The sequence below is a fragment of the Struthio camelus genome, chromosome 7 (genome assembly GCF_040807025.1).
Source record: "Struthio camelus isolate bStrCam1 chromosome 7, bStrCam1.hap1, whole genome shotgun sequence".
NCBI classification, from domain to species: domain Eukaryota; kingdom Metazoa; phylum Chordata; class Aves; order Struthioniformes; family Struthionidae; genus Struthio; species Struthio camelus.
The window spans coordinates 29,777,876-29,805,251 of record NC_090948.1 but is presented as its reverse complement, the minus strand read 5'-3'; the positions used below and the strand labels follow the sequence as shown (position 1 = coordinate 29,805,251).

At 48.7% G+C, this 27,376-nt stretch overlaps 1 protein-coding gene across 12 annotated transcripts in view; it reads right to left on the bottom strand.

Annotated features, from left to right (window-relative positions):
• The window catches only part of ZMIZ1 (zinc finger MIZ-type containing 1), a 358,594-nt gene extending 333,621 nt beyond the window's left edge, over window positions 1-24,973 (bottom strand). For 5 of the 12 annotated variants that reach the window (XM_068950532.1, XM_068950533.1, XM_068950538.1 and 2 more), the window contains exon 1: window positions 24,020-24,277. The gene's annotated coding sequence lies outside the window, so the exon portion shown is untranslated. Of the gene's footprint in view, window positions 1-7,265; window positions 7,324-24,019; window positions 24,297-24,523 lie in introns of those variants that run through there. The other 7 variants (XM_068950537.1, XM_068950536.1, XM_068950535.1 and 4 more) reach the window with 5 other exon arrangements.
• Between the last annotated feature and the right edge of the window lie 2,403 nt (window positions 24,974-27,376).

Here is a 27,376-nt window from a genome sequence, read left to right as displayed (position 1 = left end):
TTATGTAATTCTGACCTAACCAGCATAGGCAGGGATTTGCAACATACTCACCTGATTTTTCAAGTAATTACACTAGGACCAGGAAGTCTTAAAGGGGTTAATCTAAAGACCAGAAGAAATCCTGACTTATCAAGCAGTTTAAGACACAAACATGAAAAAACAGATTCAGAAGCATTGGCAGAGCCACTCCTGACGTCTCCCCAATACAGGTTGTTAATTAGGATACTAAATAACTGACTTGCTGTTGTTTTCATGCAAGTTCCTTGATGACTAACTCTGCTTCCAATTTTTATTGAAAGTATTAGTATGGATAATAAACAGCTAACTGTATTAACCACCAACTGCTGTACTACATTTCTGATGTGATGCGACCATACAACAAAACAATGTATTGAAAATGTGAAGTTGGCTCTTCTTTTAACCACTGTTTCTATTACTAAACATTAAAAAGGTGCAGTTATCATTTCAACCACCAACAGAAACTGCAAGGAAGACCACATATGTAGTGAGCATAAGAGACAGAAGTGACAGAAATTGATAAAAACTTCATCACGTGGCTGACACCCCATATATCAAAGCTCTAAATCTCATTCTCTGCTTGCCTCCAATTTCCATCAAAGCCTGCCAGCTGCACATTTATTGAGAAGTTTGTGATCTGACAGCCACTGTATTACCAACATTAATGATGCATCAGTCTCTAGAATTACTGGGGAAACAGTCCAATTGATTTTATTATTACACAGAGTTCCTCACATTTCATTTCAGGCAGCTTCCTACCACAAATTTTAGCAATAACTAAAAATGCTACACAGCTGATGCACAAAATGCTAAGGCGAAATACAGTTACCGCAGCTTCATGCCAGTCCATTCTCCCTCCAGGAGAGCTCAAAATCACTCAGATACCACCGGGTAACCCATGAGTTATTGCTCCATAACTAAAATGGCTTATGCATTCTCCTGCGATAAACAGGGCACCACTAATATTCACTAATATGGCTAAGAAAGCTACAAACAGACCTCTGCTCCAAGAGAAACAGTTTTTCCAAGTCCTATAAATTCCTGCTACGGATGCTAGGCAAAATTACGGGGGGATGAGGGGGAGGAGTTTTAAAGCTAAATTGCCGTATAGCCTGAAATTGTTTCCAGGTACCAAAAGGAACGCGTACACATTTTTCTTTGCAGCAAATACCCAGTTTAGTCCATCCTTTTCACCCTAGAAGACTTTCTTCATTTAGAAAGCAAACAAACAGGGTAATTTGACTATCACAATTGCTAAGATGATGCTCTTTACCATATAAAGTCTATAGGGGCTTTTTTCATTCATTACCAAACATTTTATGTAAAATGTTCAAACATCAATTCAGAAAGAACCTCTGTGAAATATCCAGTATCTATTCCCAAGAGTCCCCAAAGTTCTCCTCCCCGCTCCACTTTTTTTTCTTTCAGTGAGCCTGCCAATGAAACCTAATAGACAACTACTCCTGTCACTCCTTAACTTTGAAAAAAAAAAAAAACAAATGAAAGCAGTTTTAAGAAAAGTGCTTTTAAGATTCCACAGCTCCTGAAAAAGCAAAGGAGAAATACAGCTTTCCTTCTCTAGTTTTAATCCCTTAACTTCAACTTTTCCAAAGGTCATAAACAAAATATTTTCAAGTATTCATAACTAATGGCGGTTTATTTTAACCTTATTTTAACAGACAAAATCTGTAACACAGTGACAAAAGGAATACATCAGACGGAACAAACAAGAATTGCTATAGCAGTAGAAAAAGCTAGTCTGCTCCCACTTACTTTTTTTCTTTTTTTTACTTGACGACAGCAATTTAGTCATTTTGCGTTTTGCAAGCAATGAATCTGAGTTATCAGACTAGATGGATTTTCAAACAAATCAATATGAATGCTTTATAAAGAATCACTACAGAAGATAGCGCAGTATCCGCTTTTACAGAAACTCCTCCCCAAGGCCATAGCAAGATCTCAAATTACAAGCACTATACGCTGGAAAAGAGCTTATCACTGGCAAATGCACGGAGAGAGTAGGAAGCTCCCTCCAGATGTGTAATGCAGCTCAGGCCTCACACGAGTAAGTGGTAGGGAATGCTGCACCATTTTTCTTTTTTCTTTTCTTGGAAAAAAGAAAGGCCATTATTTTAAGAGGCACGCAACGTATTAGTCTTTGAGGAACATTTACAAAGTTGGCTTAGCCTGCCTCCTACTCCCAGGCTCTGCTCCCTGAGAAAAAAGTGAGCGTATCTGGAGGGAAGAATTACCCGCGTTGGGTTATCCTCCAAGAGGGGTCCCGGTTTTCACGCGCGCCCAAGGCTGGACAGCGGGCTCCTGCTCCCGCGCCCTCGCCGATCCCCGTCGGCAGCACCGCAGAGCAGGAGACGGGTGCCGGCTCACCGCGGCGTGGGCCAGCGGTGCGGCCGCTTGGCGGGCAGTGGCGGTATGCCCGGGGGAATGCACCGCTGCCGGGGCTGGAAACGCTACAGACAAGCCCAGAGCCCCACGTTGCATGGGGGGGTGGGTTTTTTTTTTCCCCCTTTAAATACTATCTACTTATCCACTTAAACATGTATCCATATTCATATCTGCTTCAAATGCCAAAAGCCCTTATTAGCACTCCCTTTTGGGATATCCGAAAGAGCAAGTCAACCCAGCGGGAAACACGACTGGTTCAAGGAAGCACAGCTTTCCGCGCATCTTACTTGTGGCAATGGATATGGATTTTAATGTCCACAGACAATTTAGAGGATAGCTGCAATACAGCTGTTACTTCACTGGCACGGCTTACACTTACACTACAGACCTTAAAAATACATTATTTTGCAAGCCAAGGAACAGGCTGAATGCAGGCAACTAAGAGGGAATTCATTAACTTGGGAACAAACAATTTCTATAATTAGTTACCAGTAAATATTCAACGTGCATTTACAGGTTTATTCTTGAATTACCGAGCACGACTCTTGGCACTAAAGCTGAATGCTGGGCTGGGGGGAAGGGAGGGAAACAAGAAAACCCAAGCATTTTGACCACCTAGATCAAGAACCAAAATGACACTTAACACTATGTATTTGCGCATACAGCCAGCTCCGTTTGTTAGAATACGCTGTTTTCCAACATGCAAATCGACTTCTTCTGTAGGTCAAACACTAGCATGAGCAAGCTGATAAAAATCATGTTAAACTAGGACTTTTATCTCTCTTATACAGCTGGTGGGGAAGCAGGCAGTCATACTGCTATTACTGCTTCAGATTAATAAAAAGACTGCTTAAGTGGAAAGTACTTAATATTCATGAAGCCTCTTTAGCATCTGATTAGGTTCTCCCCCTTTCCCTACCTCATGCTTCATTTATTACATTTTTACCTGGGCCAAAATGAAACTACAAAACCACCTTTATTTTGCATTTAGCACATGCTTGCCATCATCAGACAGAAAAGGATTTCTACCCTTTTGGAAGCTGAAAAGGAGGTTTGTTCAGCAGCGAAACATACTGAGCTTCCAACGTAAACCAATGAATGCTTTTAACTTGCATTGGCTCAGGGTAAAAGCAAGTTGCACTAGGATAATCTGGCCTGATAAGCCATTATTACATATTATTATACTAATAATTAGACTCCTGGGAATGGACAGGAAGTATATATAAACGGAAAATGAGCCTTTGGAGACTTCACAGACCAATGGAAACCTTAGACCTGGCATCCTTAAAGTAGGAGTTCAAATACCGTCATGACAACCATATGCAGATCGCGTGATGTCAAATAAATTATACCTTCGGCCAAATAAAGGCCTAAAATAAATAAACAAGAGCTAAGTAACGAAGGCCCTGACTTGACCAGCATGTAACAATACGGTAAATTTTATTACTCTAGTTCATTCAGCTTTGTAAGAGCTAACTAAATCCACAAACGTCCTTAAATATTTAACTGTATTTCCTAAAAAGCCTTGTGCCCTTGTAACGCTGCTCCTCAGGCTGTACCTTCAGCAGGCACTTAGATGAAAATGGACTCATCTGTGTTCAAAGAAAAGCTAAAAACAAAACAAATGAGCTGTGCTGTCAGTTAAGCATCTGTTTGTAAGTCTGGGCGATCCCCCTCGCCTCCAAAACCAGTCTGGAGATTTTTGATGCTTCACTTCTTTAGGTGAGCACAGAGCAGCACTCCTGCAGGCTCCCAAGCGCCGGGCAGACGAGGTTTTACCCGGCTCAGCAGCTCGCGCTAGCTCACTGCGCCCGTCTTTGACGGTCTGCAAGACGCGCGCGTCGCCTACCTGCTCCTCACCTTGGGAAACCACGCTTTTCAGCGAACGCAACGTCCAGAAACAAGGCACAGCTTTTACCTTAACGGGCCCGATCCTGCCTGCGGGGCAGGGGCCACGGCTCGCTCGCCCGCCCGCAGGACCGCCGGCCCCGCGGGGCCCCCCTCCACGGGCTGGCGGGCACGCGCCACCACCGCGGCCCCCGAAAACCTCCCCACGAAACGGCCGAGCGAGAGCAGAGCGCCCGCCGCTGCCCTGCGCGGCGCAGGGAACCGCTCTGTAAGCTTTTCCTTAAAGACCAGACCCGTCAGTATAGGAGGGACAGCAGTCTTCACGACCCCTTAGCTAAAAATAAGCCAACTACGTTGTACTGTAAAAAACAAACAAAAAAAAAAAACAAAAAAACCCATACACCTTTCAAAACACTTTTCAAGGAAGATTTCAGGAGTAAAGAGAGCTGAAGTCACTTCAAGTTCGTCGTCTCCTCAGTGGCGAGAAATAAGGCCCGAGAGCGAAGGCGAAGTTAACCGCAACCCTGGGACGCGATCCAAGGCTCCCATGACAATAGGAAAACATTAGAACTGTAACATTCAAAATATTATTTAACTTTTAAAGTCTTAGAGCAGTCCAAAGTCTCCTTTGTGGGACTCTGCTTCTGAAAGCCTGGGTTGCCTTCCAGAGCCCATTTCCTCCTAATTGTTTACCAGGTTACCTAAATAACGAGAGAGACTAGTAAAAATAGGAATCACCTGGCAGAACTAGGGGAGGGAGAAAGTCCTTAAAAACGACTGCAGAATTCTTAGAGGCTGGTAAGAGGCGTCACCCCATATAATGATTTACAAAGTGACAAGTCGAATAGATTTACTGCGACAGCCTGAAAGGAGACCAACATAAATAAAACTACCGCTCACGCGGCCCCGGCCTCCCAACCACCCTTCTCCTCACCAGCAGCGCAGGCAACGGGACGCGTTGCTGCACAGACCTGCCTAAGGATTTCTTCCCTGAGCCATACATCCCCCCACACCCAACATATGGGGGGGGGGGAAAGGGCAACCCAGCCACTTAAAAGAGCATCATCGGCTTCAGAGTCAGAAATTTTGTTTCAAGGCACCGCTTTATTGATTACCGCTGCACCAATTCACACATAAAGACCCCTACACGTGATTATCTGAGATTAAAAAAAAAAAAGAGAGAAAAACCCCACACAACTAATGAACCCCTTTACCCCTCCAAAAATGACAACAAAACTTGCACCTCAAAAGCTCTGAGCTGCAGCTTTATGCGTTAAGCCTCCGACCGCAGCGCTGCGGCCGCAACGCGCAGAGGCAGAGCCCAGCGCCAAGTCCTCGCAGCTCCAGCAGGCTGGACCTTTCCCCGGCCAGCAAGCGCCACGCGGGCCGGGAAGGCCCGCTACTGCTTATTTATGGCTTTTTAGCCTGCAGAAGGGGCGCAGCAGCTTTTAACCGTTCCTGCGCTGAGGGGCAGCCTGCAAAGGGGGGATCCCGCGGAGCGGAGCCAGCCCCTGCCGGAGGAGGGGTCCCCGCACGCCCCTCCGCTCGCTGGCGGCCGGCCTCCAGCATCTCCTCCTGCAGCGTGAATTTACTGAACAGACGTGACTAATGCCCCTTCCCCGCAACGGGCTGCCAGCAGGTCGTTAACTGCCAAGGTCATCTTGTTTGTGGAAAGGAAAGGAGAGCATTACCATCAGGACTGCAATACGGTAAAGCGCAGCGACAGCAGCAAGGAAACATAAGCTTAACGTTTCCTTTAACCCTCGCTTAAAAACACATTTAAAAACCATCCGATTCAACCGCGTGACCTGGCAAGGCTGCCGCTCGTTAGGCAGGCGCTTGGGCGGGCTCAGCCCCAGCTCACACTGGCAGCGGGCGCTCGCTGCCAGCTCTCGCGCGCAGCCTCACCCTTAGCTTAGTCCGCGCAGAGCGCGCAACGGCTCAGACCCCCGCTGCGAAACCGCGGGTGCCGAGAGCCGCCCGCAGCAGCGCCGCCGCAGCATCGGCCCGCGGCTGCCCCGCGCGCGCCTGCAGCTGCTCCGTATTGCAATATATACACATACACGGAAACACGCACGCACACAAAACGCACTAAACGCGCGAACGCAGACCGCGGGCAGCTAGGGTAACGTAGCTCCCTCCACCCCAGCGGCTAACGAGACAAGCGGAAACCACGGCTCCCGCGGGGCGAGCCAGCGGGCGCCGAGTCAACGCCAGGAGCCCGCTCCTTCCGCCGCCTCGGCGGCCTGTCCTACAGCAGCAGCTTCCACAGAGAAACCGGGAAGCGCTGGGGAGGGGAGGGAGGGGAGGCAGCAGCAGGTTGTACTGCCGGGACCCCGGGGCGCTCGCCGACCGTGCCCAGCGGAGCAGGGACGCGGGGCTGCAGGTCACCTCTCGCCCGCCCGCCCGCCCACCCCGGCGAGGGACGGCACCTCGCTGCTCGCGGTATTTTTAAAAGATGTATTTCTGAAGGCACTTTAAATATTTTAAAACCCTGAAATAGGTTCCAGACTGCAAATATTTACACATATTCTTAACTTGCTGTGCAAGGGGTTCTGCTCAGTTTAAATAACCATCTCGGTGTCTAACCTTCACTCTGTACATAAATACTTCAGGACTGCCATTCTCCTCATCTGCGCTCAGGACAGCGCCCCGCTCCCCTCCGGCTGCGGCTGCCTTCTCGGCGTCGTGCCTAAGTCATCCCCAACCCGCTTTTCCCGACGCCCAAAGAGAGGAGGGCCGACGTGCAAACCCCACACCTGAACCCCAAACTCCTTTTACGTGGCCGGCGCGCTGCAAAGTCGTCGCCAGAGAACCGGACCGTGCTGCCCGCCCGGACCCCAGCGCCGGGCTGCCGGCACGCGCACTGGAGCCTTCCCCCCATTAAAGTCGTGCTACCAGTTTAAACGCTGTACTTTCTAGCTTCCGCCTTCTTGGGCATCACTTATAAGAAACACTTAAAATTAGTGAGTTAATGATGCTGAGCCTAAAGTTACCTTTCAAAGGGCTGTTTACACACTTGACAGCACTTGTGCACAGCGACTTTAACCGTTTCCTCCTGTAGGGTCAGCTCCTCTGCCAGGTTCCTGCTTGTGTCCAGCCTTCCACACTGAAACAGGACCAAAAAAACCCAAAAAACAAAAGCAAACCAAAACACTATTTACTCTGTGCTGCAATACAAGGAACGTCTTCTACCATTGTTTACTAACTTCAGTACGCTGAAGTCTCTCCACTGCTTTCTGAAACCTGCACAACGCGTTCGCTGTAGCTGCCAGGCTGCAGCGCCCCTTTGAACCCGAAGCCAAATTTCCCTAACATCACGTTAATGGAGGCAAGCAGTCTCCCGCTTTGGATAAAGCGAGCGAAGAAAAACCAAAACGCTTGTATACCAACTGATTTTAATAACATGCTATGAGAGTTTAAAATATTTATGAAAAGGATTCTAAACAATATAATTTCACTAAATTCAGTCGGTGCTCCTCAACAGTTCTGAAATAACGCAATGAATATTTATGGCAGAGGCTCATGCTAAGTTACTCTAATATACTGACATGTAGAGAGATTTCAATATGGTAATTGGTTCAAAAAGAATATAATTAAAAGTACCAATCAAGAAATGAAGAGTCAGAACTTCTGCAAAAATGAATCTATGCCCTTGGTTTTCAGAAATGTTTTATGAACTTCACTTGAAGTAAACCTCGGTGTTTGGAGCTTTTTGGCGGTCTCACTTTGTATTCTTTGAAAATGCCATTTTTTTCAGAAGCAGCATGCTTTGCATTTAATGGAACAGCAGGCTACTGGAGGACACCAACTGTATTCTGACCAGAACACGATTTTTCTTCGAAATCTTTAGGCTGTGTCCGACTCCAAACACCCATCTAGTCAAACTCTCTCCGCAAGCAAGGGACAAAGCCTTGCTGCAGGCCGCCTGCGTACGCATGGGCTCGCGAGCTTCAGGTACGATGAGTATTTCGGCAGGCTGCTTCACTGCGACTGCCTACAGCCTGCACAGTGAAATGCACGCCGATGTCGGCTGCCTTCCGGTTCAGCCTTTTGGGTATTCATCTCATCTGGGGAAGCTGCCTTTGCCAGTTCAACGTGGCTATTTCATGCGTTTCTGTTCTGCAAGTCATTCACGCTGGGCATAGAAAGGGAGAAAACCCCTTAAATGCCTAGGGGCCACTTGACTGAAAGTCGTGAAGCTGTTGTTGGGCTTTTTTTGTTGTTGTTCTTGCGGGTTTTTCTGTTTTTTTGACTCCTGAGCAGTTCCAGAGACCATCCCAACCGAATGCAAATGGTGCCCAGTGCAGGGAAGGTGACATGTAACTTATGCTTTAGTTTAGGAAGAACCTACCTGCCCCCAGGAGCAGAAGCTCCAACACTAACAGGAAAATAAGTTTATGCAAAGCAAAATATTGTGGTTTTAACCACTTGATCCAATCTGTTTGCGGGTTGGGTTTATTAAATGCTGCTAACAGCGAGGCGGCGGAGCCACCCGACTTTCCTCGGCAGGCGCGCGGGTTTAGGCAGCCCCTCTCCCCCCTCGCGGCACCCGGCGGGAGAGCGACCCACGCCGGGCGGGAGAGCGCACAGACGGCGTCCGGCCCCCTGTCCTGCTCAGGTCACGGGGCCGACGCGCCGACACGAACCGCGACGCTAACGGGGCGCCAGGGCGGGAGCGACCCGACGTGCGGCGCCCTGCACCCCTCTCAGCGCCCCTTCGAGCGAGGCTGGGAAGCGGTGCTCTGTTCCACAGGACTTCGGTGGACAAAAATACACAGGAACATATGTCTGAACATATTGCGTGTGTAATGTACACAAAAAAAAAAAAAATCACAGCAGCAGGGAGAAGCAACTTCTCTCGGCTATTTGTTAGCTTCAGAGGAAACGCTGTATGGAAAAAGAAAAAGTACGTTCCTGGGAAAATCAAGTTGAGGTGTTGTGCCAAGATGTGTGCAAACGCTTTCTCCCGCTTTGGGGAATTGCAAGGTGACTGTAAACTAGGGTCCGGACGGATGGACAGAACGAAAGGGGAACAAAAGAAAAAAGGCAGCCTTCCCCAGCCAGTGACCCAATTCTGCTGGCCACACTCATTAACTCCTATATTCTGATTTTTTTTTTAATTTAATATTTTGTTCTTCCCCCTCCCCCCCACATGCACCTGGAGAACACGTTGCACATCTGTTTGTATATTTGGGCGCAAGCATCATATCTGTATCATATCGATACAGGATACACGCAGAACGCATTCGTATACGTAAAAATTGTTTGCAGGCTAAGACTACCCGCGTGCCAGCTTTTAGTCTGGAGAAAACTTTGTTCCCAGTTAAACTAAGTTGCCCCACTTCTCCCGTGCTGCTGCGGAGGTTCCCTCCGGACGCAGAAGTTGGATCCAATTACCGGGCACCCACCTGACACGACTGCAAAGCACACGTGTCCCAGAGACGGAGACGGGACACTGTCCAAAGTACCCCGGGGTCCCTCATTCCAGTCTCTCAGGAATCGGGGAATTCAGTCCCCTCCTCCCCAACAACACAAAACAACAGAAAAAGGAACTTGAAGTTTCCCTCATTCCGTTTTTCATAACGCTGGGCAAGCAAACGTTGCATTGGCCACGCGAAAATCAACACGAGGGCCACGAGAAGAGAAAAGCCACTTCCATCAGCTCGCCACGGACACGCAGCCCAACTGCAGCTACTTCCTTGCGAGGAGGAAAAATAACCATGAACAGGGAACTGTAATTTTGAGCGAGCATATAATTATCCTTTATTTCAGAGATTCTGTTTAAAGGAACACCTCTCAGGAAGGTTTTATTTGTGCTCTGCTATCGAGAGGGGCTTGTTTGTTTGAGGGGAAAAACAAAAGAAAACCCCAAAGCAGTGCAAAGTACCAGATGAAGACAACTGGCGCCTAACTATAAACAGGGTCACAGCAAAAACGAAAGCCTCATCTCAACTCCTCGTAGACTCGCACAGATGTTAGAGCGAGGCCGTCGCTGCTAGGAAGCGGCCACGGCCATCACGCCTGCGCCGAGAGGAGAAGGGGCCATGCCCAGCCGGGCTCCCGGGATCTCCCGCGGGCAGGGCAGCCGGCGCTGCTCCCCGCCGCTGCGCGCTGCCCCGGCCCTACCGGCGTTTCGGCGTGCCGCAGCTAACGCGCGTTAGCACCTTCTTCCCCTCCGAGGGCACGCGGGTCGCCTGCCCGGAGCGCGGCGCTCGGCTCCAGCCCGCTCGCCTCAGCGCCGCATCAAGGGGCGGTCGCGCGCGATCCCCAGCACTTCTAAGCCTCTAATTTAGCAAGATTAAAGTCAATTAACCAAAAACAATTAGGAGATTTAGATTGCATTTATATATAAAAGACAGCAACATTTAAAAACGCGTTCTGTCACGTTATGCTTTTAAATATAATTGTGATATCAGATGTGTGTTTGACATCCTCATTTTTTTAAGCATTCAAAACAGGCATTTCATTTGCTAGCCCTTTGACATCCGTTTCCTATCATTATTTCATTAAAAATAGTTTCCATAATGGATGACTAAGACTGTTTTCTGGGCAACTATACTGTTTTCTCATTTACCTTAACAGCATCATTCTCATTTATGTATTTGTTTTAATCGAGGCCCACCAGTCGGGCACAGGCATCTCTCCCCACCCGCAAGCCAGGACTCCCCAAGTGCGCTGGCTTCAAGGCAGCCGCGTACCCCCCCCTTCTCCCCAGCTCCCCAAAGTCTCCCAGGAAGCTCCATAAAACAACTCGCCAGATGGAAAAGCTGGACCCGCGCCCCCCTCGAGACGCGTTCAGGTGCGAGTTCCCCGGGCGGCTCCGGCAGAGGCGAAGCATCAGCGGTGCGCAGCGTGCACCTCGAGAGGCAATTTTAAACCAGGCCGACTGGCAGGCAGCAGCGCTTGGGCGCGAGCACCACGGCGCACAGCAATTAACGCCGGCCCGACCGGCCACAATTACGAGGGGCGGAAACGTTTACTTGTAAATGCCTCCAAAAGAACGAGGTCCAGCCATCCTGCGAACACCTGCTGGTTTGTAAACGAAGATAAAAATAGCGCCTATAGATCACAGCGCCTTCTGACAGGTATTTAAATGTGCAATAAATACATTAACACAAATCCAGCAATTTCACTTCCCACGGTGGAAACGCCAAGGAGAAGACAAACCAGAGCACACCCTTCTCACCTCTTGTTTTCCCCTGCCAGCTAGTTCCCCCTTGGAATAAATAAGCTTTTCAGGCGATCCTAAAAAAAATCAGCTGAATTTGTCCATTTCAGATTCATGGTGGGGTGGGGGGGAGCAGATTTTACCTCCAAGAATCCTGCTTTCAGGAGATCTCGGCATGTTTCCTAGGCATTACAGACAGCTGCTAACCCACAGCAGCCCTCACCTCATTCCTTGGGGAGCCGCAAGATCTTTAAATATTTGAGAAAACAGGTGCCCAGCATTACATAAGTGCAATTAGTAACTGCTCCACCACCACAGGTGAGAGGCAAACCTGGCCTCCAGGAACCATGGCACCTTCCTCCCTCACTCAACTGTACTATTTCTGTTTACCCTAAAGATTCAACTCTTTATTTAGAGTCAACTGACAGCATCTCTGTTCATTTAGAAAGTTACCAGTACTTCTGATTGAGGACAAGACCTGAAAACACGAACCCTAAACAAGTCAAAAAAGCCAAGTTTTGCCAAAGGAAGCAAGTCTATTATTATTTTAAATTATTCCATGTGCCTTAATCCTGGCGTCTGAATGTTTTCAGGGGGGCAAAATTAAACCAGTCTCATCTTCCCCTCTGAGTGCTGGACAACATTTTCTCCATGACAAGCTCTCGTTTTCAACACCATCCAGACTGCACAGCCTAAAAATGACAGTCAAGGCAAAAACAATAATTGTGAATTTACAATCAGAAGGTAGCCTGAAGGCTGTCACTGTTGTAGTCAAGCTTTATTTATAGTTTAACAGATAACGTCAAAATATAAAGTACAAATTAAACACCTAACTCAAAAGGAAGAAGTGATTGTGTGTTTTATTCCATCATGATAAGGTATCAAAGAAAACTGGCATTTACAAGTTGTTAATACGTACAATAAGCACAGATATTGATTAATCCTATTATTCCCCCACAGCTGTACTCCCCCCAGCCAAGATGACTGGGCCACATTGAAGAAGTGTGCAGAAGTGAACAGTCACCAACAGTGAGCCCAGCATATTCAACTATTCAGCTGATGTTCAGCAGCCTGCTTTCAGGTTAAAAAACAAAAATCTGCTTTTAAATAGAACACTAACTGGAACACGTTTTGCAGTTCAAGAATGTATGACCTTCAAATTATTCTGAAGATCCATTTTGTTCACTTAAATCCACAATATACCTCTCATCTTCCATTAACATTTACATGGAAAGTAGGTCTAAAATGAAGCATAAATACACTCTTTGTTTAAAAAAAAAAAAAAACACCAAACAAACCACACAAAAGCAGGACTTGACTATATTCTGATATTTTTAATTTAATATTTTGTTCTTCCCCCTCCCCCCACATACACCTGGAGAACACGTTGCACATCTGTTTGTATATTTGGGCGCAAGCATCATATCGATACAGAATACACGCAGAACGCATTCGTATACGTAAAAATTGTTTGCAGGCTAAGACTACCCCCGTGCCAGCTTTTAGTCTGGAGAAAACTTTGTTCCCAGTTAAACTAAGTTGCCCCACTTCTCCCGTGCTGCTGCGGAGGTTCCCTCCGGACGCAGAAGTTGGATCCAATTACCGGGCACCCACCTGACACGACTGCAAAGCACACGTGTCCCAGAGACGGAGACGGGACACTGTCCAAAGTACCCCGGGGTCCCTCATTCCAGTCTCTCAGGAATCGGAGATTCAACGCCCCCCCCCCGCCCCCCCAAACAAACCAAAAAAAAAAAAGTTGCATTGGCAACATGAAAAGTCAAAAGACTTAACAATTTTCCAAACCTAATGCAGCTGAAAGGACCCTTAAGCTATAATTGCTTTTAGTTTCAAACACCGATTCACATCCCAGGACGTTATCTTTAGGACCTGACCGTTCGTGCCCAGACGCATGGCTCTCTCCTGACACAAACAACCCGACTCCTCCACTTGTGCAACCCGCATTACTCATAGCAAAGTCCTGGCAGAGGCAGGCCAACATATGTTAATTACTAGGTTGCATTATAATAGGTCTAACATCTCGTTTCCCATCCAGGGTTTTAAAATAAATGGAAACTACAGTGTCTTTGGAAACAATCTTAAGCTAAAAATATTCTACATTAGAAAACACAAACAGATCAACTGTCAGAAAATTCCCATCTCTTCCAAATATCTTTGGAGGCGTTTTATCCTTATTAAACAGAAGCCAACTAATCTTTGAGAGAGATCAACATATATGCATTCATATTTCATTTCCTACAAATTATTCCTAAGTCGGGTGGAAAGGGTGAGGTGACTTCTCAATCCTTTTGTTTCTTCAATAAAGAGTTTATTAGGTAAGTTGTCTGTTTTACCAGTTTCTACAGCGAAATAAAGTATGAATTCACAAACGCTGAAGGAATATGAATAGAGCAAAAATATGCTTTAAGAAATATCTTCCATTGTATGAAAAATATGAACTATGTTTCATCATTTCGTGATTTAATACACTGGGATATTGCTAGGACAAGATGCTGGCAACGTTACAAGTATTTTTGATTTACATTTCTATTTATTGAGAAAGAGGTGTTGAGAGCCCTATCTGCAATTTCAGGCAAAGGAGAACTAAGACTTTGCAGCAACATTCTGTTTCTTCTGGGGTAACCAAATTCAGCAAAGTTTTCAATCAGAATTTTAAATCATACACTACTCAAAAAAAATCTGCCAGAAATACTAGAAATCTTGTCGGAATCTTCAAAACACTAGTATTGCACAAACAGGCGGCACTGACACGAGATTTTCACAAAAGGTTTCACAAAAAAGTTCATGCATGTTCATGTTTTACCTGCACTTAGGTTACAAAACCTTATAATAAAGTCTTTATAGATTTCGAATGAAAATGCTGTCTCTCTCTGAATCTTGTAGTGTATTTCTCATGTATTTCCACTTCCCCCCCCCCCAACATGATCACCGAAATCCAATGATAGAATTATCACATAACGGTGAGCAGACCCCCCAGGAGGCATCACCCTTCACTATTTTCAGCATTGCACACCATCCCAAGTAAGATTTCCCCATGGCAGGTGCCGCACCGCTACAAGGAGATGGTCCCTGCTCCAAACGGCCTCCTGGCCGAGCACAAGCCACAGGGCAAGAAACAGACAGAGAGATGGTGGCCAGTAAGGGAAGCCGTCCCGCTCATCCCCACAAACCCGGGCTCTGCTTCCCTCCTCCTTTCAGGCGCTTAATACACTCGCCTGCATGTCTAGTACCCCTGGCAAATATACGCGACAGGCTACTACACGGACCAGACTAGTGTCAGGAACCACGACGGCCAGGCGCAGCGCTGAACCCCGATACCCAGAGAGTAAAAAAATGGTGTCCTAAAACCAGCGTCCCACGCTGCCGCCCAGTGAGGCCGGGTACACTGCAGGGCAACCTACAGGAACAGGCCACGCTTTTCAGAACGGACGTTTAACGCGTCAGTTTATTAACAAAACAAACTCCAGCACACGAACCCTAAATTTCACATATTTCTCAGATGTAAAAGATGAGATGATGTTTCGCTTCGGGAGAAACGAGGCTGGCCCTGCACATCTGATGCCCGCCGCCTGCCTCCCCCCGGGGCAGCGCACCTCCCACGGACCACACGCCCTCCCGGCGCCTGCTGCCTGCCGCTCACTCCACACAGTGATCTCCAGTGAGTAAGAGTCATCGGAAAGGTTATCAGAACCTGTTTTAATCACAGTGGGTCTGAGCTGCTAACTACCCACCGCCCTGTCCTTTGCACGGTCTTCACAGAGAGAACTACTGCTTATTCCCGAGTCTGTACAGCACCTTGCACAGTCCGGTCTACACCTTCACTGGGGGGCTCTCGGCGCTCTTTTAACATGTACTCCTCCGGTTGCACTACCCTCAGCAGGAGGGCCCATCATCTCCGAGTTCACCTCTGCAATCCCCACTGCACAAACTTCAGAGGACACTGCAATTTCACAATGCTTAAAATGTTTATCTTGCGCCCTGTTGCCGATTCCTTCTGAAGTACAGAGGAGGCCCAGTCGTTCCTTCCTTTACTTGTAATTCATACCTGAGGATCTTCTGGCATGCAAGGTTTGGCCTTGAAGGTAAGCACGTTACACAGCTCAGGAGAGTCTGAGGATTGCGTCTTTCAAGTGTGAGCTATGTCCACATTAAATACTGGAATTAAGTACTTGTTATTAAAAAAAAAAAAAAAAGTTTTGGGGCTTTCCCCAGGTACATTCAGCTTCCTGTCCCCTGTTGGTTAGCAAGAGCACTTGTCATTTAACGGCTAGATGTCCGACTTCACTGCCACCCTCCCGGCATCATCTCCTGGGAACGGCACCGAGAGCCAATGGCAAAGGAGACCTCGCGACGGCCAACGCAGGAGGAGGTCGCTGCTCCGGCACTCAGGCCGGAGAGCTGCAAAAAGCTCACACGACCCCAAATGTTTCACCTTGCAAGGGTGCTTTAACTGCGGTTCAGAAGGCTCTACTGGTGACCTCACATAACTTCTCCTTACATAACACTTAGGATTTTTAATGTGTGAGATGTCAGGATTTTACAGTGCCAAAAGCCAAAGCCATGCATTCAGCTGGAAAGCTGGTCGGCTCCCGTGTCTAATGATATCAAACTCCAGCTGGACTGCAACCTAACACTTCTTAACCACTGATGTAAATTTCGGGAGAAATCTCCTATTTGAGAGGTGGAAAGGAAAAGATGGAAGTACAGCTCCTGCAACAAATTTCCTAGCAAAGGACTGGTGGCTGTTTTAAATCTCCTCAGGTGAGATGCATTGGAGTAGGGCTTCAGAAGCAAGGCAGCAGGGGCTCGTGAACGTGATAAAGTCAAACACGAGCCTCAAACACGACATAATACACGTCGCATTCACGTTTTCAGTCACCGAATACATACCCACACTTGCACACACATACCCCAGCAACTCAGCCTCGGGATTTTCTGTACAAGGAAGATAACGCCTATATCTCAGCAGCAAGGTGGGGCTTAGCGCTTATATAAAGCGCTCGAATACTGGATTGAAGTTGCATATAGCCAGGATCCCAAGAACATTTGTAGGATGACAGTTCATTGGACCACAGTCTTTCTAGAACGAGCATCCAATCTTAAAGAAAAATACAATAAAATAATCACTAAATTAAATGCCACAGTCTGTGGCAAGAGAAGGGGTGGGGGGGGAAGCTTTCTTTGAAAAGGCTTGGGGAAAAAGCATTGGGTTGCTATAAAGGAGGCCAACATAAGCTGTATACCAGCTGCAAACAAGTTGACTTCTGTGATCCTACTGCTGGGAAAAGGGTTATAAGAGCATTGAACAAACACAGAATTTACGAGGAGGACACCAACAGATTGGGTAGACTGCCTGACAACCACATCATTCCTCTTTCCCTCTGCAAACCTGTCGGATAATAAAACCTTCTCTTTCGTATATGGATAGATATATAAACAAACTGTTCTGTTGAGAGTTTAATGTCAACAAAGTCTTTACAAGTGATTTTTAAAGCTTTTTTCCTACTTTTTTTTGGGGGGGGGAGGGGGGGGAGAGGAAAAGATAACCAAATGGGCCTTTTGTTGACCCATGAATACATTCTAGTTGTAAAGTGTAAAGAGACAGTGCTTGTGCTCAAACTAGTCTAGAGATAGTAATGAATATTTTTCCACTGTACTTTAAACAGAAACATTCTCTAAGCATTTTTTCCTGTTTATAAGGCTTCTTTTTGTCATTTACACAGCCAAAATCTTACGGATGTGTGCAATGCTAGAGGAAAAACAAAGGTTTATGCTAAAATAACGGTATGGATGATTCGTAAGGGAAATAATTTCTGAAAAGGGGTGCCTATTCCAAAGCAGGTAATTTGTTTTGCTTTTATCCTGTTGAAAGTGGAAGCAACAGGAAAACCCAGCAATGTCACTGTATCACCATCCAGAAACAAAGAGGGGAGTTGAGCCTCGGTAAGTTCCAACGCTTCTCAACTGTGCAGCCCCGGAGCAAGCCTGGTGGACAGCTTTTCCATGTATAAACATTTACTTCAACCCTGAAATTCAGGAAATAGAGAGGTACAATATGTACCGAAACAGTGGTCATTGTTGTAACAGGGATTTGCAGCAGGCTGCAAGTATCTGCTACCAAGCACAAAGTTCACCGAGAGGAAAGCAGCACGGCAGACGCTCTGCAGGAGTGCCGGAAAACACTTCGATGACGGTGGCAGCTGCCGAGCCCCGAGGTGAGCAGAGGGTGCCTGGGCAGAGCTCACCTGGCCCTCGCTAGCCTTGGTCCAACATAACTTTTGCCTTAAGGAGGATCCTGCAAGTCTGAGATCTGGCCATCTCATTACTTGGGCCTCCGTTCCCCCCACCCACCCTCACCACTCCTTCACACTGCTAAAATAACCAAAGACAGACGGAAATCTTTGAGCTGAAGGATACCTGTTTATCAGGTGGGTGTCGGACAATAACCCAGATCCTTCCCGAAAGGAAGGCATAAGGAAGAGATGATCTGAGCTCCAGTGATACACAATGGAAAAGTTGTTTAAGGAAAAAAATCAATCTCCCCCTCCCCCCCAAAATCTGTGAGTTTAAGAGGCTTTCTACCTATGGCAAGAAAGCTGTCATACCCAGATTAGGGAAACCCAACCTCTTCAAGATCATCATGAGCCTATGCAATTTCCAGGAAAGTCCAGTCCAAACCCTCTCGGGCAGCAGCCACTCAACAGCAGGTCAGCCTCAGCTTCCCTGCCCGGCCGTCCCAGCCCACCAAGCCCTCGTAAACACAGCGAGCTGTGCTTGGCAGCTCATCCGTACTGGGGATGGGCTTAAACACAAGCAAGGAAGAGAAACCTGCACTGATGCAGATACAGGAGACGCTTACTTCAGAGCAGCCTAAAAGGCTCCGCTGTTCTCGGGGGGAATCAGGAGCGCAGCCAAGAAATAAGCAGATACTCATCAAGGGAACTGTTTTTGCTACTAAATCGCCAGCTGTAGGCCCTGCTATTCTGTCACAGCTCTATGTCACTGCAGCCCCAATAAATAAACCCTTCTGATTAGTTATGAGACTATCGAGAAACCTCCAAGAGACTGACAACACTCACTTTGCCAGGCAGTCAATCACCGTCGCTCTCTAACCGCAAAGCACCAAAACAAACAAGAAAAAACCCCCGCCAACAATAAAGGCAACCCCAAAACACCACAAACTTGTTGTCAACTTATCTTCTCTTTCCTCTACTCCTCAAACATATACGTTTTAATCCATACAGCAAAGAGGGCGAGTGGTATTTCACAGGTACAAAGAACTGTACGCAATATGATCAGGGCAAAGTTTATCTGCACTGTATACGTTTGTGTATTAAACAGATCAGCCGGGTAGCAGCCTCCAGTTAATGCTATCCGGACCAGACCGACTGCTAAAATAAGTCACCAGAGCTGTTTACCAGCTCCCAGAGTTTAGAGCAGCAGAACAAGAAGCGTTTGAAGGAGACCGAATAAAGACAACTGACAATTCCCACGCTGCTTTGGCTGGCTGCTGTCAGACATACAAAGTCTGTGGTTTCACTCGCAGGCTAGCTTTCACAACAGATACGTATTACAGTCATCCGAATCTATAGGCTGCATTTGCTCCCGGTTCCTCAGTCAGCCCTACGGCAGCGCTGCTCTTCTCTGGCAAAACAGGCGTACGGCAGCCTCAGCCTCCCCGACCTCGCACCCGACAGCGGCCGCCACGAAGCCGAAACGCGGCTCTGGGGAGAGGAGAGCAGCGGTGCCCGCAGCCGGCGGCCGCCCGCCTGCACCTCCCAGGTCTGCAGACGGCCGTCTCGGCGTAACGCCGCCTGCCCTGCAAATCAGCTCGCCGCCAGCCGCTGACACACAAACGCTAAGTCGGCAAGGGAGGGGGGGAAAAGAAAAAGCAGCTCCTTATGAAGGCAAGCAGCGAACAGTAGGGGCAATCCACATCCACAGCTTTATGGAATTTCCACAGATTTGTAGTGCCATGCATAATAATGTTTTTTGAGTGATTTTTTCCCCCCCCCTTTATCTGTGCTGAACCCCTGTTGCCTTCACACTTCACTTTGGGAATCAATTCAAAGCTGCTCTGAAGAGTCAAAACAAATGCACTATTATCAACAAAGGGATAAACTCCCAATATTTGTCCTAATGGAGTGTTAACACGAGAGCTTATATGCCACTACCTCAATATTAACGTTAATTAAATTAGACACAATGCTAAACAGCTTGATTTATTGACTACACAATGAAAGGGCACATGGGTCTCTTTTTGAATTCAGATACTTAACAAAAACAAGCGTCAACCTTCCCCCCTTCCCCTTGGAAGGGACTGGATTTGGCTGCTCCAGGATTCAGGGCAGGACTACAAGCTACTTTTTCTACCCTCTGATATAGATTTTAAAAGCTGAAGTATAATCAACTCAAGGAAACCACAGGTGGTCTGGATCAAATCATCACATATCTGGGGCTTCAGAGAGGCATCTTCTTTCAGGACTGAGCTGCCCCCTGTGAATTAAGTTAATTTCTGTTACTATTTGCAGGACAGTTTAGATGGGAAGTCATTTTGTCTGCCTAACGATCACTGTCTTCTTTCCTCCAGATATATAAGACTTAGAGAAATTTTCCCCGCTTGATAAAGGGAAGGGTAGCGTCACTGCACTGAAAGCACCAGACATCACCTTTGTAGGCAACGCTAACTTCAGTGCATCTTTAAGTATTAGAGCCAAAAATAACACGTAACAAGTGCAAGACCATCTTCCACTCTCATAATGCACTACTGCCTCCAACAGTCGGACTGTGGAGATCCATTATAACCCATTGCCTGGGCATTTCTTTTGCAGCCAGTATTCACCTTTAAAATATCCTAACATTGACCCAAGCTGAATGCTAATGATCCAGTAAAACCCAATGGAAATACATAAAGTGAAAATTGCTACAGAAGAAGTTTTTGCTGTTGGAAAGGAAAAGCAAAGGAAAAAAAAAATCAATATGACAGAGCAACGCTTCGATTTACAGACCTTTTGTTTTTGAGCCAAAAACACCATTTTAAAGCAGAAATGATTTCTAATGCCACTGACCCTGCCTCAACTTATCAGCAGCAGGAAAGCTGAGATACACCCGAGTTCAGCGAAAGGACAAAACACTTGTAAAATACGTGAGCAGCCAGTGTATCAGCGCCCACGTGCGCTGTCCCGCACCGACGCGCTGTACGCTGCGTGAGCTCGGCGCCGAAGCGGGCTGCGCTCTTCGCGCCACTACAGTCCCTCGACGGGAACGAGCGCAACCAACCCTGAAAAAACTCCTCAGCCCCGCTCTTGCCACTTCGCTGCAATACAGGGTAGGATTTCACAGAGATTGGTCTAACTAGGAGCGAACAAATCAGCCAATTGCACGGCGGTCAAATTTGTTACCGCAAGCATTAACTGCGGGTCTACTTATTTATGAGAAACAGGCTTCCCAGGTACAACGCCGCCAGCCCCGGCGGCGCTCTGCTCGCCCCCGGCGTCTCGCCGCCGCGCGGGTCCCCACGGATGCCGGCCAACCGCGAGGTCTGCTCCTCGCAGCCGCGGCGCGAGAGCGGGCGGGATCCCCATTGTCCTGAAGCGTAGCAAAACCGTTAGGGAAGGCAAAAGGAATTCTAACTTTGCTTCCTTTCCGAGCTATTTTTTCTTCCTTTTCCAGGGAGAAAGCAGGCTTTCCAGGCCTCTCGCACAAACACCGAGCTGCTAGAGACCAGCCAACATTGTCTCCAACTATAGTGTCAGTGATGTAATTGCCAGCCGAGAGCCTTTCTGTGGACACAAAACCTTTGGAGCCTATAAAAGTGGAAGAGATTTAGGGGAAAGGGCAGGCAACTCCCAAGAAAAGTTATGAATGGAAACACGTTACAAAGGATCCTCTCATCTCGCCTCCTCCTCAACACTTCTGATCAGTAAAAATCCTTCAGACCGTGCAAGAACTAATCTACTATCTGTTGCGAGTTTCGTAAAATATCCTGAAGAAAGTGTTTTATACCGCACTGGGATTACGTTTTTATTTCATCTTGGACAGCACAAAACACACACAGCATACATACACAGCAACACAGTTCTTTCCTGAAACAAAGTTTGCATTGATCCTTCGCCACAGACTCAATTATTGTTTTTAATCATGATCAACGTTTATTTAAGGTATTGTGGACCTCAAACAATGTAAACAATAAAAGCATCTGTCCATGTTAACATGAGTGTCATTGGCAAGCTATATACCTAAACTGACTGGTCCTGAGGGTTTCCCTTTTCAAAAAAAATTCTGGAAGCCCAAAGTGAATTTTAATTACAACGTATAGAATAATCTTTACATCAGCCACCTTTTGACACAGCCTGATCTTCAACAGATAAGCCCACAAAACTGTCCATTAAATCTCACAGAATTTTTTCATTGTTTTTAAGTGTAACCCTAAAAACGCTTTTCAGATTTTCAGAGTTGATTTAAGGGTTTTTTTTTTCTTTTTTTTTTTGGTGATAGATTCTGAAAAATTCTTAGTTATCTTTGTCCTCAGGGAGAAAAACATTCTTCTTGTAATTTGGCAGTTATAAATACATGCAAAAAGTAGAAATCAAGACATTTTAATAAGACATTTTAAAAGTAGAGATTAAAAAGGAAAAAACAGTCCTTCACTCTGAGATATTTAATGATTTCAAGTCATGTTTTCCATAATCTCATTTTAAAAATAAGTGGCCTTTTCTTTCTCCTCCCCCACCTCCCAAACTCAGAGGAAAACAGTCACCAAATGCACTCAAACTAGCCTCAAAGTCACACATGCTCTATTGCAGATCTTGCTTTCAATGTGTCTTTTGTTTGATGGCTGGTGTTTCAACATCCTCAACTCGAACAGAAAAAGGTCAGAGCAAGTCTTCTGGCATTCGTAAACCTGAATCAGGCCCCACCAGGGAAGAGCGATGCCACAGTATGTTTCCCTCCCTCAAGAGAAGGAAGCGAAAGTTTCGCTCAGAGACCGAGCGCGCCTGTCGGACGAATCCCTCCTCTCCCAAACGCTGCCACGGGTGTCTCATCTGGCTGTATTCCTTTGTCAAACTTTTCTGCTGTTGCGGGCATATTTCCAAGTTAAGCCCTGCCACGGTGCCACATACCTGCGGGAGCATCGCGGCTCGCGGGGGCTTTCACCCAGCCGGGGTCGGCCCTGTTCCCAGAGCAGGCCCCCCTACCCTGGTTCTGCTTCATCTCCCTGCCACCCCGCGTCCCTAGGCTGTGTCACCCTCGCGTGACCGCCCCCGACCGCCCCAGTCCCACGCTGCTGCTGCTGCAGAGGAGCTGCTGCTAAAGGCTCCTTAAAAGCTTTGGCACTTCCAGGCAGTTGGAGCTACTCAACCAGAGCTGGGAGCCAAAGCTTCGCCTGAGCATTGATGGGCTTTTGCCCTTTTAAATTTTATAAGCCCGCCGCCTTTCTGATGCACACGGTTTTATTCAGAGTCCTAAATGGCCGTTTCATATTTAAAAGGAAGCTTGCATAGGTAGCACCCTAAAACTACCCCAGGTCATTCATCTCCCCCTGCTCTCCTACTGTCTCTTAGGAAACCTTTGATAGAGCATTTGTTCAGGCTGCCAAGTTAAATCCTCTTCTCTCATGTCAATGCATTGAAAAAAGCAGCCAGAACACCAGCTTCACTCAGGCCTGCTGAAGTAAATGGAGAAAACCAATTCCTCTGGCACTACAGAGCCATTAAGCCGTTTGCAGATTATTAACTGAAGCACAAAAACATACACTGTGCACAACCAGACAGCGATGCAGAGCTATAGCTATTCCGCAAGTTAGCTTCGCTCTCCACAGAGGACCTAGAAGGCTGAAATTCGTGATAATCTGCGCCGCTGCCGCAAGTGTCCAGCGGGACGCCCCCAACCCGAGACAAAAGCCGCCCGGGTTACGCTCTGCCCGCCGTGCACGCCCCGGCTGTAACGAAGGCGGTGACGGCGCCGGCGGGCAGAGCTCCCCGCCGTGCCCGCGCCCCTCACCACGGCCCCCAAATTGAACTTTACGCGTGCGGCACAAAGTTGCTAGCGCAAAACCCCCGGCCACGGCACCAACTTCCTCCCGCGGCCCGACCCCTCGGCGGCCAGCGGCAGCCCGTCCCGCCGCGCCGGGGGCCGCGCCGGCTCCGCTCCCTGCTTACGTCGCCGGGCGCGGAGCGCACAAAGGCGGCGGCGGCGGGCGAGCCGCGGTCCCCGGGCGCTGCCCCGGGCCGGGCGGCGGCGCTCCCGCCCGCTCGCCCCAAGCCCGGCACCGGCAGCGTGCAGCCCGGCAGGCTTCCCGCAGCCCGCCCGCCCCAGCTCCCCCGCGCGTCGCGCACCGACACGCGCACACGGCCCGGCCCGGCGCGGCCCCGCGGACGCCGCAGCCTCCTTTGTGCTGGCGGCGGCTCCTGCCCGCCCCGGCCGGCGCCCCCGCGCAGCGCCGCCGCCGCCGCGGAGCCCCGCGCGCCCCCGCGCAACCCGCGCGGCGCCCCCGCCCCATTGTTGGCGCGCGGCGCGGCGCGACCTGCGCGGGGCCGGAGCGGACGCGGAACTTACCCGCACGCTGCACAGCAGGCTGGCGGCAGGAAAGGGATAAGGAAGAAGGCAGGCAAAAATCCTCTCTCCCCCCCCCCCCGCCCCAACTGGTTTGCAGCTCAATTCGAATTTTTTTTTCTAAATATATATATTTTTACCCCCCCCCTTTTCCTTCTCCCCCCCGCTTCCTTTTGCTCGCTTTCTTTTGGTCCCCCCCCTCCTTTTTTCCCCTTGCCCACAGACAGTGAAAAGGAGCTCAATGTTAGTGGGTGAGTAAGTGAATCAACTAGCAGAGAGCACAGCAAGTTGAAGTGTCAAATTACATTGGCTATTCTATTACCAAAGGGCCATGCTTTGTGGCTGCTGGCAAAATCTGTCCCAGATTCCTATCTGAAAGGGAGCTGCCTCCTGCAGGGATGTGCTTTCCTTCGCCCTCTCTCTTCCCCCCCTCTCGCTCCCCTTTCCCCCCTAAATCACGCAAAGTTAAAACCGTAGATACAAGTTAAAACACAAATATGGTCTTACACTATATTTTAAGGCGGGGATTCGCATTTTAATCTTCCTGAATAGCACGCATTCAGAAACCCTTCCACTCTGGAAATTGAAAGCACGAGAATATCCTGCCTTCTGTGTTTTTATGTTATTAACTAGGGGAAAACCACCCTGGAACGAATATACTCTAAAGCATGCGGTGCCTCCGTCTATACCATCTTTAAAGGAGGGTTTTTTTTTTTTTTCCTTTAAGGGGATGGGAGAAACTACGGAGCAGGCAGGGGGATTACACGGGAACGCCGAAATATTCTGCCGCTTGACATATTTCACTTTATACTTTTTTTTTTTTTAACCCCCCCCCCCCCTCCGGGATTTATTGCCACCATCCCCGCCCCCGGCGCTGCTGCTATTGCCGAGCCGGGAGCGCGCGGCACCAGGTGGGCGCGGGGCTGCGCGCCCGCCCCGGGGGGACCCGACGGCGCCGGGGGGGCCGGGGCTCCCTGCCCGCCGCGCCGCGCCGCGCCGCGCCAACAATGGGGCGGGTTTTTTCCCTCCTCCTCAGGAAATCCAGCCCGATTTCCAGGGAGAAAAATAACACGAAGCTGTCCTTGTCTGACGAGCACCAACCTTCTAAAAAAACAACTCCCTCGGCTTCGCTTCCCCTTGATAAAACACTTCCAGGACAATCAATATTTTATGACGAGTTGTTAATAAGCCTAATATATTCATCCCTGCTCCAACGGGGCTTGTTAGATTATGCAATTAAGATAAGCAATTTAAACAGCACCGAGCAGCTCTTCACTGGGTCAGATTTGTCTTGTTGTTGGGAGGAGGAGAAAGATCTGGACTTTAAAAGGATGCCGGATTACGAGGAGATGGGGCGGGGGGGGGGGGGGGGGAAGGAATTTTTTTGTTTGTTTGTTTGAATGCGTCCAGCCGGAATTGCGCGTTTATTTCGCTCTGCGCGACGGTAACTCCCGGGCACCCCACGGGCGCGCTCCCCGCTCCCTCCCGCCGCGGCCGCTCATGTACCGCTTTGCGGGGACGCCCCCAAACCAGCCGCCGCGGCCCCCGCCCCTTCCCCGGTGGTTTCACGCTCCGGTGGGTTTTCCACGTCCCGTCCCCAACAAACTCCCGCTGCTGCTGCTTTTCTTTTCTCCCACGCGCCGCCTCGCCCCGCTGAACGCGTTGCAAAGAAAGAAAATAATAACAAAAATAGCGTGTCGCACAGCCCTGGCAGCGGGGGACCCACGCGCGTCCGCGCTGGCGAGGGGGAACCTCGCGACGCCCCCCCCCTCGCCACGGCGCCGCCCCCACGGGGCCGCCCCCAGCGCCGCGCCGCCGGCTCCGCTCCGGCGCGGCTCGGGCTCCGGCTCCGGGTTTTGCGCGCGGCCGCCGTGTCAGCCGGGGAGCTCGGAATAACAAAGACAAGTTTGAGAGCAGCCGCCGCCGCCGCGGCAGCAGGGCCGGCCGAGTGACGTCAGGGAACAATGCCGCCGCCGCCAGCCGCGCGCCCGCCGCCCCGCGCGCCGCTCCCCGCGCGCGCCCGCCGCCCCTTAAAGGCGCAGCGGCCCCGGCGCCTCCCACGGCCCCGCCGAGTCCCGGGACTCCTCCCCACCCCCCGCCCCGCGGCACCTACTGCTGCCCCGAGTGGGCGTCCAGACCGGGGCGCCCGGGGCACTCCGTGGGAGCGCGGCACCTTCCCCCCCCCCCCCCGTTAAAAAAAAAAAAAAAAAGAAAAAAAAGAAAAATAAGTTAACTTGTTTTCCTGGGAAAGCAGGGCGCCCGGGAGCAGCCGCAGCCCCGCCGCGGCTGTCCGCAGAGGTGACAGTATGACAGCAATTATTTTTTTCTTTTAAGAAGCAGACAGCGCACATACAGTAACAAGTGCGTGGTGCAGGAGCGTTGTCATGGCCGTGACAGCCTGAGGAAAGGCGCAAGGAAAGAGTTGCAAAGAGAAGTTTTGGATACACTCTTCTCTAGATGTCACACGTATGCAAGTACTATTATCGATAAAGGAAATATTCTTTAAAAGGTTGGGTTTTAACTGGGAAAAGAGCAGGTTAGTTACTGGTCTTAAAGGGTCCAGTAATTAAAAAGCAGCCTGGTCCCAAGCAGCGCTGTTCTCCATCCCGGAGGATGGGTGTCCACACTAAGTGTTTTCAGGGGTCTCCAGTGATTTGCCCGAGATGATACCACCCATGCAACCTGTCTCCCACTACTTGACTGCGATGATCCCTTTGCCTTCACTTTTACGGTCCCCAGCCTTCCCCTGAGATCCCTGCAAACTGCAGCAATCCCAACCAGCAGTCCACTGACTGAGCAGTGTCCGCTGTTTTAGTCTATGCGGTCCGTAAATCATTCTGCTTCTGAACCTGCATTTGTTGCCCATTAGTAAAACACGACCTGAGTAAACCTAGCCTTCTAAGTAACTGGTGATGACATTATAGCCATACAGTTATTTCCATATAACCGCACAGATGCCATTAGCATCATACCCTAATAGTACATTAAATCGCAATTATTATCCTTTTCTTAAGAAATCAGCTTGCTCAGGTGTCACAACTCCTCGCTTAGACAAAGGTAAAGACAACAGTAGGTTTGATGTTTCATTGCTTCAAAATAAATGTTATAGCATTGTCTTGGCCAAAGTCATAGGTATTATAAAATAAGAATATTAAACATTTCTCCATGCAGAAAAGTGTTTACAAGACCATAGCCTGCCTGCTATATTTAAGCATAACTCCCACTGGTCATCTAAGTAGGAGACAAATTGAATATTACATAGCAACCGGTTTAATTTCTCATGCCTCTCTGTGGTTTTCCTGCAGAATAGCTTCCACATCACCCCATGGTGCAGGACTTAGCTGCATCGTCTTGTCACCT